The sequence below is a fragment of the Eulemur rufifrons genome, chromosome 6 (assembly GCF_041146395.1).
Source record: "Eulemur rufifrons isolate Redbay chromosome 6, OSU_ERuf_1, whole genome shotgun sequence".
In the NCBI taxonomy this organism is placed as follows: domain Eukaryota; kingdom Metazoa; phylum Chordata; class Mammalia; order Primates; family Lemuridae; genus Eulemur; species Eulemur rufifrons.
This window is the reverse complement of record NC_090988.1, coordinates 60,966,773-60,975,701: the sequence shown is the minus strand read 5'-3', so window position 1 is coordinate 60,975,701 and position 8,929 is coordinate 60,966,773.

Genomic DNA, 8,929 nt, shown 5'->3' with positions numbered 1-8,929 from the left:
TTTCAGTGTCAGATCACTTCATCCACTGATACTTTCCTTATCTAAGCAAATGTCATCTCTCGTCTGGACCACTGCAATAGCAGTATATCCAGCATCTGGAATAGGGCCCAGTGCTGAGTAGCTTGTTGACCTTAATTACTGTTATTAAATGAATAAATGAAATCTCGTTTGCCCTGAATCAGTGACCCTGTCCCACGACCCAGCCACGATCCCCCTGTCTCCAGGACTGAAGCTCTACCCTGTTTTCACCAATTCATTTGACAAAGGTGCATTAGTTTGTGAGGACCACCATAACCAAATAGCTCAGATTGGGTGGCTTAAACAACAGAAATTTATTTTCTCACAGTTCCGGAGGGTGGAAGTCCCAGATTAAGGTGTCAGCAGGTTTGGTTGCTTCCAAGGCCTCTCTCCTGGGCTTGCAGATGGCTGCCTTTTCCCTGTGTCCTCACATGTCTTCTTAGAAAGACACCAGCCAGATTAGATCAGGGCCCACACATATGACTTTATTTTACCTTAATTTCCTTTTAAAGGCCCTGTCTCCAGAAACAGTCTCATTCTGAGGTACTGGGGGTTAGGAGTTTAACGCATGACTTTGGTGGAGGTGGGGGGCACAATGTAGCCCATAAGGAGTAACTCCAGCTCTCTCTCTGCTGCCTACAGCTGCACCTCTCTTTTTTTGCGTATAGTTTGTTCCTGGAATGCGCACTGCTGCGCTCCCTGCCATTCTTGGTGCCCTGTTGCTGCCTGCTGTTCCTCCTTGACACCAACAGCCTACAGGGCAACCACCTGTTGTCTGTTACCTCACCGGGCTGGCCTTCTTCCCATCACCTACGCTTGTCTTCTCTCCAAACACCTGCCCTGCTGGCTGCAGTTAACCCTTCTATTTCTGGCTGTTTTACTGGATAGAACCCTACATCTAAAACAAACAAATAAATAAATAAATTTTTGTTCTTAGCCTGTTATGGCCACAGGGGTGCATTTTTGAAATAGCTGTAGAATGACAGACAATGTGTGGGCTGAACAAAGTTAAGCGGCCTCACAAAGAAAACTTTTACTCACAATCACACAATGACATTATGCCCCACCCACAGACAATCTAGTTTAGTTGATTTGGGATAAGGCTTGGAATCAGTGTTTTTTTAAAACTCCCCCACGTGATTTTAATAGGCCAAAGAGGTTAAGGATCACCGCTCTAACTGGTGGAATAAACCCATTAAACTGAGACAAAAGGTTACCAATTAGGTTAGAACATGGGAGCAAGACAAGGTTGGGAGATCCTGTTCCTTATTGTGACTTGAGCATGTAGTGGAATGTGCCTCTCCAGAGTCCAGTTCCACCCAGACACAGAGGTGGGTGACTCTCCCTTCAGTCCTACCACTCCTTTGGTGATACATGCCCTGCCCTTTGGTCTAAGAAGTTAGAGGTAGCTCATTAGTGTCCTATGCCATGTGGGGCAGTCTGGATGGGGTTCAGCAATGACTCTGGGCACAGGCAAGTATCACTTCTGTTGGGCCGTCTGAGCATGACCTGCAGGATGCTATTGGTGAAAGATCCCCCCACCAGCAGTGGTAAAAAGAACAGCTAACATAGCTCTTTGGCTCAGGCTACAGAGGGACTCACTTAGATGGCAGGAGATGAGCTCCAGACATTTGATTGGCCTTACACGTTTGCTGGGACTGATCTGCAGTCTCTGCATGCAAAAGTCCTCCTCTCTGTGGGGCTCTTCCTCAGGGCCTCCCTCCAACCTCCTAGGTCTCTGCTCTCACCCAGCCCAGAGAACAAGGGTGCAGGGGGCTTAGTCCAGCTGTCCCTCTAGCCTCTTTCCAGTGCGGGTAAAGCCCAATCCCTAGAGCTTCCGGGCCTTCCCTTTTGATTCTCAAGAGCCTTTTCTTTTCTCAACAAAACCTGCTTTTCTGCAAATAAAAGGCTTTGGCTTTCAAAACTATTGTTTTTGATGTGGGCTTCGAGAGGCTATTTTAAAAGTCAGAAAACTGAACATTGACTGTTTTATTCTGACTGTTTCTTTCTCTTTGCGTTCCAGCTGTACCAGTCCTAATTCTCCTCAAGGCAATGCCTTTGACTTACTAGGGAAAAGGTCAAGTGGAAAAAGTGTAGCAAAGCACGAAGAATAATATTTCAAGATACTCTTTCCCTATGTAAGAAATACTGCACCATTGACCACTCCACTTCCCCACCCACCGAGCCTCGGACAAGTGAGCCAGCCAGGCTGTTCTGGCTGAGTCTACACAGGCAGAGTGAAGTGAAGAATCAAGATTTATCTTGATAATAGAAGTTATAAATCCCAATTATTAAAACATTGTTTTCTTCAACAAGTCAATGACATGAAAACCAGTGGGGGTGGGGGGAGGTTGCTCTAGATTGAAGAAAGGGAGATAAAATTATTTTGTTTGGAGTCAAAATACATTTTTGAGACAATCAGGCAAATCTGATTATGGACTGGGTATGACATGATACCACAGAATGATTGTTAATGTTAAGTGTGATAACAGCATTTTGGTTATGTAAGAGAACATTTTTTTAAACCAGATGCATACTGAAGTATGTGCGCGTGAAATGATAGGATGTCTGGGCAAAAGAAAGAAGAAGAAAAGAGGAAGGAAGAAAGGAAGGAAGAAAAATAGGAAAGAAAGAAAAGAAAAAAAACAGATACTGTGACAAAAATTAAAAACAAAAAAGAAAAAGGGATAGGTGAATCATGTGTGGCGAAGTCGTGATAATTGTTGGATTTTAATGATGGGCATATGGGAATTCATTATATAGTTATATTTTTTGTGTAAGTTTGAAAGTTTTATAATTTTTTAAATGGTTAAACTGGTACAAGAAAAGATAGACTGAGCAATGGAAGAGAATAAAAGTACCCAAAACACATTCAAATATTTACTGTTTAAGAATTTATTGTATTACTGATTTGCGGGCAGATAAATTTCCCAACATATAAACAAAAAAAAAACGTAGAGGTGTTCCACTAGAAGCTGGAGTTCCCCTTGTCTCCCCAGGAAACCTCAGAAATAACACGAGAGAACCCTGCGTCTCTGCAGAACACAGCTTGAAAACCTCTGGAGCAAGGCGGGCGTGGTGGCTCACGCCTGTAATCCTAGCACTCTGGGAAGCGGGAGGATCCCTTGAACTCAGGAGTTTTGAGACCAGCCTGAGCAAGAGTGAGACCCCCATCTCTACTAAAAATAGAAAAAATTAGCCGAGTGTGGTGGCCTGCACCTGCATCCCAGCTACTCGGGAGCCTGAAGCAGAAGGATCGCTTGAGCCCAGGAGTTTGAGGTTGCTGTGAGCTAGCTGATGCCATGGCACTGTAGCCCTGGCAACAGAGCAAGACTCTATCTCAGGGAAAAAAAAAAAGAAAACCTCTGGAGCATATGATGATGGAATATTCTCAAATCTTGCAGAAAATGTGCATCACTCAGTGTACATATTAGACAACTGGTTAACAATTTAAAATAAAGTTAAGGCCTGGCATGGTAGCTCATGCCTGTGATACTAGCACTTTGGGAGGTGAGGCAGGAAGATTGCTTGAGTTCGGTGTTTGAGACCAGTCTGAGCAAGAGCAAGACCCTGTTTCTACAAAAAATAGAAAACTTAGCCAGGCATGGTGGCAGATACCTGTAGTCCCACCTACTTAGGAGGCTGAGACAGGCAGATCACTTGAGCCTAGGAGTTTGAAATTGCAGTGAGTTGTGATGATGCCACTGCACTCTAGCTGGGGTGACAGAGCAAGACCCTGTCTCAAAAAAAATAAAATAAAGTTAAATCCCTACCTTACGTCATATACGAAAATAAATTCCATTTGTATTAAAATGTTTATTTATTTATTTAGAGACAGTTTCTTGCTTTGTCACCCAGAGCCGGAGCGTACTGGTGTAATCATAGCTCACTGCAACTTTGGACTCCTGGGCTCAAGCGATCCTCCCACCTTAGTCTCCCAAGCAGTTAGGACTACAGACTGGCACCACCACAACTGACTAATTTTTTAAATTTTTTGTAGAGATAGGGGTCTCACTATATTGCCCACGCTGATCTTGAACTCCTGGTCTCAGATGATCTTCCCACTGGGGACTGAACTCTGATCTTTTCTTTGCCCCCCTGCCAAAAAAAGAAAATTTTTCCTTTCTAAGGGGGTCTGGTGAGTCATGCCTACAAATGATAAAAATCTCAGAAAACAGGTTTTTATGATGTTGTTTACTTCCCAACCTGATTCCAATATAGCATCACATGAAAGATAGACAACACTTAAACATTACATTCAACTGATCCTGGTCTTTTGGACAAAACCTAACTCTTTCATCTAATTATCAATCAAAGAATCCCTAAACCCACCTAAGACCTGTAAGCCCCCACTTTAAGATATCCCATCTTTTTGGGCCAAACCAATGGACGACTTCCATGTATTGATTTATGATTCTACCTGTAATTCCTGTCTCCCTAAAAATGTATAAAAACCAAACTATAATTCAACCACAGCGAGTCCACTTGCTCAAGGCTTCTTGGGCATGGCTCTGAATAAACCTCCTTACATTATTTTATAGAGTTTGTCTTCCTTTGCATTGACACCACCTTAGCCTCCCACAGTGCTGGGATTTGCAGGCATGAGCCACTATGCCTGGCCTGCATTAAAATGTTTAAGGTACAAAACAAAATTATAAAAGAATTAGAAAAAAACAGGTGAATATTCTAAAATATTGAGGCAGAGAGGACTTTATAAGCAAGCCAATAAAGACAGAAATTATAAAGGAAAAGATTGATATATTTGATTATATAAATATTTAAGTTTTATATGGCAAAAAACAAGCCACACTCCTCATAAAAAGAAAAGAAGGAATGTGTGTCTGTATGTGACAACGCTTTAACATTCTCAGTAAGGACTATTCCAAATCAATAGGAAAAAGATAAATATTCCAATAAAATAAATAAATCAAGAACTCAAAAAAACAGTATATATATAAGGAAATATAAAGACATAAAAAATACTTAATTTCACTAATGATCAAAGGCATATTATAAGTTAAAGTAATAATGAGAAGAGTTGATGCTGTTAAATTAAGTTTAGCCTAAAGCTGTCTCCTTACGTATCTTAAGTTTGGCCTAAAGGTTTCTCCGTATATAGTAAACTGTAACCTAACTGGATGTGTAAACAGACTGTAACCTTCCTTGTAACAGGTAGCCAAATCTCTGCCAATCATAGCAGCCATACTTCAACCACTCACAGGTGGCCAACTGTTCAAACAAGGCAAACCAGCTGTAACCAATCTGGCTGTTTCTGTATCTCACTTTTCTTTTTCTGTTTATAACTTCTCTGACCTCCACCATGCGGCAGCTCCGGAATCACTCTGAACCTGTTCTGGTTTGGGGGCTGCCAGATTCAAGAATCATTCTTTGCTCAATGAAACTCTATTAAAGTTAATTTGTTTAACGTTTTTCTTTTGACAATGCTGACTCCTCTTTCTGGTGATATGACAGACTAGATAAGCTCAAAATCCTGCTAGTATAAAACATGTAGAAATGCTAAGTAAAATATACTTAACATCTTTTTAAAAGTATAGTAGAACCCCCATGAAAATTCAAAAAATACAAAAAAATTTAATGAATCATTAAATATGTTTTAAATTATTGAAGATATAAAATACAGTGATTTTTTGCATTTTTGGGTTTTTTAAGTTCTTGATTTATTAGAGTATTTATCTTTTTCCTATTGATTTGAAGTAAGAATATTAAAGAATATTAAACATTAAGAATATTAATGTATTGTCACTTTAAGAGAATAAACTAAGGTAATTAAAAATCAGAGTAGAAAGCTTGAGCTAAAAAGCAGTTGCCTGGGCTTTAATTAGGGGGTTCCTCTTCTTGGTAACAGAGACTTGTTTAGGAACAGAAGAAAAGGAACAGAGACACTCAAGTAAATCCAACCCTCAAAAGGTTACACCCCACATCTCCAGCACAGATGCACTCGTGCATGGTTCATGAACATCAAATCAAGAAATTAATATTAACAAAGGTCCCAGGCTGGTAATAACTCTGGGGCAATTGGAAGCAGCAATGGAGAAGTCTGGAGGGACTCACCTCAACCCACTCCACACAGAATCACTATAGATTAGGCTTTAATAAGATGAACTCAGGACCCCAAATTATAGGAAATAGGAGGAAACAATTCATGATGAACAAGAGTCAGCTGATAAAGGTAATAGAGTTATTAGGATGAAACATTAAATATGTTTTAAATTACTAAAGATAAAAGAAACAGTCTTAAAAACATGAGAAAAGAATAAAACTTTAAAAAATCATAAGAAATATCATTTTTATCTATCAGATGACAAAATACTAGAAAAGAAGGATAATGCTCAGTGTTGCTACAGATATAGGAAATTGACATTTTTATACTGTTAGTAGAAGTGAAAGTTGATCCTTCCAGAGGGCAATTTGGCAATATGTATCAAACTCTTTAATAAAAAAAGGACATGTTCATTGACCCAATAATTTTACTTTGAAGAATTTATCCTAAAAAATAGTCATAAAATTACTCAAAGGTGAATACACAAAGATGTTTATGGGGGCATTTTTAATGGTAAAAGCTTAGTGGGGGAAACCTTCATGTCCAACAGCAGAGAAATAGTTAAATTATGATATTTACATAGGATAAAATACTGTGCAAGAAATGGAAATGATGTTGTATAGATACATTTATTGACATTGAAAGATGCCCAAAATATACTGATGAGTGGGGAGGAAAAACGCAAGTCATAGACAAATATGATCTCACTTCTTTTTAATTGTGTGGCCCATTAGGGAAAGTTCAAATGACTGATAAATGATGATATGCCAAAATTCAAAAGTAATCAGTAATGGAAATTAAAACAATATTACTTTTATACCTGTCAGGATGGCAAACATCAGAAAAGAGGATCCATGCCATATTTGTCAGGATTCTCCAAAGAAATAGAATAAACAGGACACGTATAGGTTTATTTATTTATTTATTTTATTATAAGAATTGGCTCACACAATCATGGATGCTGAGAAGTCCCAAGATATGCTGTCTGGAAGCTGGAGAACCAAGAAAGCCTGAGAACCAGGTGAATTGATGGTGCAACTCCCAGTCTGGGGAAAGGGCACTGGTGTAAGTCTGAAGGCTCAAGGACCAGGAGGTCTGATGTCCAAAGGCAGGAGAAGATGAAAATCCCAGCTCAAGAAGAGAGAGAGAGAAATCACCCTTCCTCGGCCTTTTTGTTCTGCTCTCAACAGATTGGATGATGTCTGCCCACATTGGTGAGGGTGGATCTTTGTTACTCAATCTAGTGATTCAAATGCTAATCTCTTCTGGAAACACCTTCCCAGACACACCCAGAAATAATGTTCTACCAGCTATCTGGGCATCCCTTAGCCCAGTCAAGCTGACACATAAAATTAACCATCATACATGCCAATATTGGCAAAGACATGAGGAAGTGAGAACACTCATTCACTAATGGTGGAAATAAACACTGGCACAGGCATTTTGGAAAGCAATCTCATACACTTAAGCATAATCTGTATATAGGAGCCTTTTGACTAAATGATGCCATTTCTGGATATATATCCCCAAGAAATACTCATAAGAAGGCTCACACCTGTAATTCCAGCACTTTGGGAGGCTGAGGCAGGAAGATCACTTGTGGCCAGAAGTCTGAGATCAGCCTGGGTAATATGGCAAGATCCCCATCTCTACTAAATAAATAAATAGAATAAACAATCCACTTGGATAATTTTTTAAGTGTTGAATAAGAAAATTAGGAAACAAAAATTTTAACACAGTATGTGTTAAAAACATGTAGTTGTGTAACAATACAACAGATCTTACAAGAGTACATATATATATATATAATAAGTACAGATATCAAACATATTAAGGAAGGTTCCTAAAAAGGAGGTGGGAAGGGGTATGGGAATTAAAAGAGAAAAAATAAAATAGTTAACACGAGAGAACCCTTGCACAGAATGGTAATGACAATTTGCCTTAAACTGAGGAGTGTGTTTAATTTAGCTCTCTGCATTTGAGTTTAATTTTTAAAACTGTGTGTATGTGTACATTAATATTAAAAAAATATTAATAGTGATTACCTCTGGAAATAGTTTGGTGAATCTTTTCTTTTTTTCTATGTTGAATAAATATTGTGTAATAAGTAAAATGCATTTTTTTTATGTTTCAAAAATGTATCTTAATACTCAGAACTACTTTCCTGATGTTGGATAAATGTATAAAAACTTACTAAATTCAGCTGCCTGTGTGGCCATAGTCATTTTATTGTTTTTCCAGAATGTTCCAAAATAGCTCTGGAACAAGACCAGTGGGACCACCAGATAGCTATCTAGCCTCACCCTTCTTCCCATGCAAATGAAGACCAAGCCTCCCACCGGCTTTGGCAGAAACCTCTGTGGGATGCAGGATAACAAGGCCCTCAACTTCTGGGCTGGGGAAAGGAGGGGCAGCATTTATAACTCTCTCACTGAGGCAGCTCAGAACATCCTCTGAAAAGCTGCCTTGAGCAGGCAGTTGCCAAGACAAAAGGTCCCACCTCAAGGGTGGAAACTCTATTTGCAGTTTGTAGACACAGGTGTTCTTCTAGGCAACTTAAGACCTACAGTGTGGGACTGTTGGCCGGAAATAGTTCAGAAAGCCTTCTCCCTCAGAAGCCAGCTCTTGAAGCCTTCAGTGTATGTTCTTACTATATTTGGCAATTCAAACCAAAGAGGTCAGTGGCTTAGCTCGGTGGGGGGGCCGGGGGGGGGGGGAAGGCTGATTTATAATCCCTGCTTCAAACCAGGACCAAGAATTTAAAACTCACTTCATTTATTTACTTTTCACTCATCGAGCTTACTGCTGAAGCAGCTCTCCTTCCCAGTCCTACCAGCCCGCATGTAAGTC